This window comes from Nyctereutes procyonoides, unplaced genomic scaffold (genome assembly GCF_905146905.1).
Source record: "Nyctereutes procyonoides isolate TBG_1078 unplaced genomic scaffold, NYPRO_anot_genome, whole genome shotgun sequence".
Taxonomy (NCBI): Eukaryota; Metazoa; Chordata; class Mammalia; order Carnivora; family Canidae; genus Nyctereutes; species Nyctereutes procyonoides.
This window is the reverse complement of record NW_026575140.1, coordinates 83,269,623-83,274,557: the sequence shown is the minus strand read 5'-3', so window position 1 is coordinate 83,274,557 and position 4,935 is coordinate 83,269,623. Positions and strand designations below refer to the sequence as shown.

Genomic DNA, 4,935 nt, shown 5'->3' with positions numbered 1-4,935 from the left:
TAATGGAGAGGATAGAAAATCAAAGAATAATTATCTAAGAATAAATGATTAAGATAAGTTATTATGGAAGCATACAACAGACATCTCAGGGAGAAAGAGATCTCTAAGCCAAGATCTCAAGAATAAGTAGCAGCTATTCAAGTACAAATGATGGGAACATATGGAGGAGGAGTGACATAAACACTACAGACAAGTTTATTTTTATTTTATTTCTTAATAAATTAATTTTTATTGGTGTTCAATTTACCAACATACAGAATAACACCCAGTGCTCATCCCGTCAAGTGCCCCCCCCAGTGCCCGTCACCCATTCACCCCCACCCCCCGCCCTCCTCCCCCTCCACCACCCCTAGTTCATTTCCCAGAGTTAGAAGTCTTCATGTTCTGTCTCCCTTTCTGATATCTCCCACACATTTCTTCTCCCTTCCCTTATATTCCCCTTCACTATTATTCATATTCCCCAAATGAGTGAGAACATACACTGTTTGTCCTTCTCCGATTGACTTACTTCACTCAGCATAATACCCTCCAGTTCCATCCACGTTGAAGCAAATGGTGGGTATTTGTCGTTTCTAATGGCTGAGTAATATTCCATTGTGTACATAGACCACATCTTCTTTATCCATTCATCTTTCGATGGGCACCGAGGCTCCTTCCACAGTTTGGCTATTGTGGACATGGCTGCTAGAAACATCGGGGTGCAGGTGTCCCGGCGTTTCATTGCATCTGAATCTTTGGGGTAAATCCCTAACAGTGCAATTGCTGGGTCGTAGGGCAGGTCTATTTTTAATTCTTTGAGGAACCTCCACACAGTTTTCCAGAGCGGCTGCACCAGTTCACATTCCCACCAACAGTGTAAGAGGGTTCCCTTTTCTCCTCATCCTCTCCAACTACAGACAAGTTTAAATGGTATGTGTGAAGTCCAAAGAATGAGATATCATGACACGTTTGAGAAATGGAGGCAAGTTATGCATGGCTAGAGCTTAGAGAAGTGGGTGAAAGAGTGGGGGAGGCCGGGTTATTGACTGTTTTGCAAGTCATTTTTTTTTTTTGGAAAACAATACACACTTCTCTAAGTGTCTAAGTTTCTTTTTATTTTTTTATTTTCACTTTTTTAGTGTCTAAGTTTTTAAAGCAAAATATATTGCATTCATTCACAAATCCAGAGAGATTAGTTATGTTCAGATTCAGACTGTTTTTAAGACTTTCTTAAGTTGTTAGGGGGATCCCTGGGTGGCTCAGCGGTTTAGCACGTGCCTTCGGTCTGGGGCGTGGTCCTGGAGTCCCGGGGATCAAGTCCCACATCAGGCTCCCTGCATGGGGCCTGCTTCTCCCTCTGCCTGTGTCTCTGCTGCGCATCTCTCTCTCTCTCTCTCTCTCTCTCTCTGTGTCCCTCGAGAATAAATAAATAAAATCTTTAAAAAAAAAGTTTTTAGAATGACCAAATTAGTGACATTTTTTCTAATATTATCGTCCAGTTAACAATTAGCAGATTATTAAGACTTTGTTTTAAGAGCAGTTTTAGGTTCACATCAAAACTGAAAGGAATGTGCCAAGAGTTTCCATATACTTCTTGCCCCAACTCATGAATAACCCTTCCCATTATTAATATCCCCCACCAGAATGGTACCTTATTTACAGTTGATTAAACTGCTTTGATTGGCACATCATAATCACTCTAGGTCCGTAGTTTACATCACAGTTTATTCATGGTGTTAGACATTCTATGGGTTTGGATAAAGGTATGATGACGCGTGTCCTGCATGGTATCATACTAAAATCCTTCTGTGCTCTACATAATTGTACCTTCCCACCACCCCAACCTTTGGCAATTTCTGATCTTCTTCCTGTCTCCATGGTTTTGCCTTTTCCAGAAATGTCAGGGTTGGAATCATACAGCATGCAGCTTTCTCAGATTGACTTCTTTCACTTAGTAATACACATTTAAGTTTCTTCCATGTTTCTTCATGGCTCCATAGCTCATTTCATCCAAGCTCTGAATAGAATACTGTCTGCACATACCAGAATGTATTTATCCACTCACCTACTCAAGGACATCCAAGTTTTGACAATTATGAATAAAGCTGCTATATGTGTGCAGGTTTCATTTTGTTTTGTCTTCATTGTGACATAAGTTTCCAACACCTTTGGGTAAATATCAAGAAGTACAATTGCTGTATCATATGGTAAGAATATGTTTAATTTTGTAGCAAACTTCCAAAGTTTCCCCCTAGTAGCTATTTCATTTTGCATTTTCACCAGCAATGAATTAGAACTCCTGCTGCTCTACTTTCTCAACAGCATGTGATGCTGTCAATTTTCTGATTTTTGTTCCTTCTAATAGGTGTGCAGTGGTTTCTAATTGTTGTTTTAATTTGCATTTCTCTGATGACATATACTATGGAGCACCATTTCATATGCTTATTTGCCATCTGTATATTTTCTCTTTTGAGATGTCTTTTAAGATCTTCAGCCCACTTTTTCATTGTTTTCTTTATTGAGTTTTCAGAGTTCTTTGTGTATTTTCAATAATAGTCCATCAGATGCACATACTTATGCTTTTCTTTTTCTGTTTATCATAATTTTATAAAACTTTCCACATGGTCAATCTTACCTGAAAATGTTGCAACTCCAATTTCCTCCTAAAGACTTCCCTCAGAGAAATTACAATCCTCCTTTTACAATTTAGACTGTTTTTTTCTCATAGCACAGCTGTCATACTGGTAACATGTTTTTGTTTTTAAGATTATTTATTTATTTATCATTTATTTGAGAGAGTGTGTGTGTGTGTAAATGGCAGGAGAATCTCAAGCAAACTCCCTGCTGAGCATGGAGACTGACTTGGGGCTTGATCTCATGATCCTGAGATCAGGACCTAAGCAGAAACCAAGAGTCAGACGCTTAACTGCACCAGTGTGATTTTTATCATTTTTGGACTCTCTCTTACTGTTCTTTTTTATCAGATGAACACATTCATTCACTTTCTTAATATCATTTTTTGTTTTGTTGGGACACATTTCCAGAAACCTTTCCAAAAAAGTAGGAATGGAAATTTTATTTATTTAGTTAGTTCACTCATTTGTTTTTAGATTTATTTATATGTGAAGATATTGTTCTTTTCCCCCTCACATGTGTTAGGTTAGTAGTTATATAATTTTAGTCTAAAACCAATTTCACTCAAAATCTTGAAGGCCTGTTCTAATGCCATTCAACTTCCAATAGTGCTATTGAGAAGTCTGATGATATTTCATTTGTGATTTAAGGCTGTGAATATTTTTCTGCATATATTTCCTCTCTCTGTAAGATTTTAGAACTTCTTTTTATCCTTGATATAATGAAGTTTTATGATGGTGTACATTGGTTTGTATGTCATTTTAATGCAGGGGCCATGCTAATCTCTGTGTCATTCCAATTTTAGTGTATGTGCTGCCAAGTGAGCATGATGTACATTGGTTTGGATTTCTTTCTTTCTTTCTTTCTTTCTTTCTTTCTTTCTTTCTTTCTTTCTTTTCTTTCTTTCTTTCTTCTTTCTTTCTTTCTTTCTTTCTCTCTCTTTTCTTTCTTTCTTTCTTTCTTTCTTTCTTTCTTTCTTCTTTCTTCTTTCTTTCTCTCTCTTTCTTTTCTTTCTTTCTCTCTCTTTCTTTTCTCTTTCTTTCTTTCTTTCTTTCTTTCTTTCTTTCTTTCTTTCTTTTTTCTTTCTTTCTTTCTTTCTTTCTCTTTCTCTCTTTCTTCTTTCCTTCTTTCTAAGGGAGCAGGGGAAGGAGCAGAAAAAGAGAATCTTAAGCAGGCTCCATGCCCAGCATGGAGCTGTATATGGTGCTTGATCTCATGACCATGAGATTATGACTTGAACTGAAATCAAAAGTCAGATGCTTAACTGACTGAGTCACTCAGACACCCCAGGATCATGACCTTAACCAAAGACAGACACTGAACCACTGAGCCATCCAGGTGCCCCCTATCTATTCATTCATCTATTGATGGACACTTGGGTTGTTTCCATATCTTGGCTATTATAAATACTGTTGAAATAAACACTGGAGAGCATATATCTTTTTGAACTAATGTTTTCAAGATAATTTTTTTTTATAAATTAATTTTTATTGGTGTTCAATTTACCAACATACAGAATAACACCCAGTGCTCATCCCGTCAAGTGTACCCCCCAGTGCCCGTCACCCATTCACCCCCACCCCCCACCCTCCTCCCCCTCCACCACCCCTAGTTCATTTCCCAGAGTTAGAAGTCTTTATGTTCTGTCTCCCTTTCTGATATTTCTCACACATTTCTTCTCCCTTCCCTTATATTCCCTTTCGCTATTATTCATATTCCCCAAATGAATGAGAACATACACCGTTTGTCCTTCTCCGGTTACTGTGGCCAAGTTCAAAAAGGGTGTTGCCTGAGTTCTCCTCTGGGATTTTGATGGAATCTTGTCTCACATTTAGATCTTTCATCTATTTTGAGTTTATCTTTGTGTATGGTGCAAGAGAGTGGTCCAGTTTCATTCTTCTGCATGTGGATGTCCAATTTTCCCAGCACCATTTATTGAAGAGACTGTCTTTCTTCTAGTGGATCGTCTTTCCTCCTTTATCGCATATTAGTTGAGCATAAAGTTCAGGGTCCACTTCTGGGTTCTCTGTTCTGTTCCATTGATCTATATGTCTGTTTTTGTGCCAGTACCACACTGCCTTGATGAACACAGCTTTGTAGTACAACCTGAAATCTGGCATTGCGATGCCCCCAGATATGGTTTTCTTTTTTTAAAATTCCCCTGGCTGTTTGGGGTCTTTTCTGATTCCACACAAATCTTAAAATAATTTGTTCTAAGTCTCTGAAGAAAGTCCATGGTATTTTGATAGGGATTGCATTATACGTGTAAATTGCCCTGGGTAACATTGACATTTTCACAATATTAATTCTGCCAATCCATGA

The 4,935-nt window shown here is 37.9% G+C and overlaps 1 non-coding gene across 1 annotated transcript; it reads right to left on the bottom strand.

The window, feature by feature from the left end:
* Positions 1 to 3,338: 3,338 nt before the first annotated feature.
* Positions 3,339 to 3,441, bottom strand: LOC129497967 (U6 spliceosomal RNA). The gene has a single exon (XR_008662016.1). It is a non-coding gene; the product is annotated as a U6 spliceosomal RNA (small nuclear RNA).
* Between the last annotated feature and the right edge of the window lie 1,494 nt (positions 3,442 to 4,935).